The following is a 729-nucleotide window of genomic DNA, read 5'->3' on the forward strand; positions in this document are numbered from 1 at the left end:
AGTTCCCTCAGACAGCTGCTTGTCTTTTTTAAATTTATTAACTCTAGACATGTGTGATTGAGAATATTTTATTCAATTAAATCTATTTATTTTAAGTTTTGGATATTTATTGAACTCAGGGCCTCACACGTGCTGGGCAAATATAACAGGCCTCAATGACATAACTCAGGGTCACATTCAGTTTGTGCAGCATGTAGCTAGATGTGGGGCGGGCCACGCCATATAGGGCTGTCAAAGCACACTCTGTAAGGTTTGAATCAGGACGAATATCACAAGTGTCTCACAATCTCATTTTTCCACAAGTTTTCTGCGGGTCCCACATGTTCAGCCTGATCTGGGAAGAGGGTAAGCATAGCCTTGGAGCTGCCCTTCCTGGTAGCCTAACCCCTTCCTTTTCCAGACACCAGTGTTTCCCTTTGTGACTTCAAATTGAGGTCTCTACTGGGACGATTTTAATACTAGTACTTTTCCTTTGGTCAGCTTCAGGAAGAAAGCCCAGACAAAAGCTATCCTTCCTCTGTCCTTTTAGCTATTCTTCCACACAATGCATTTGGGGGTTCACACTCTTTTCCCGTTTTCTGTATCCTTGGCTTTAAAGGACCTTTCTAGATAGCCAGCTTAAATTGTCTAAGTTGGTACAGCAACCACTAGCCTCTCTTATAGGCCTCAACTAAATGGTTTCATTTAGGCAAATGAGATCCCTAATATATAAATGCTGGGCATGGCACC

This window comes from Acomys russatus, chromosome 3 (genome assembly GCF_903995435.1).
Source record: "Acomys russatus chromosome 3, mAcoRus1.1, whole genome shotgun sequence".
NCBI lineage: Eukaryota > Metazoa > Chordata > Mammalia > Rodentia > Muridae > Acomys > Acomys russatus.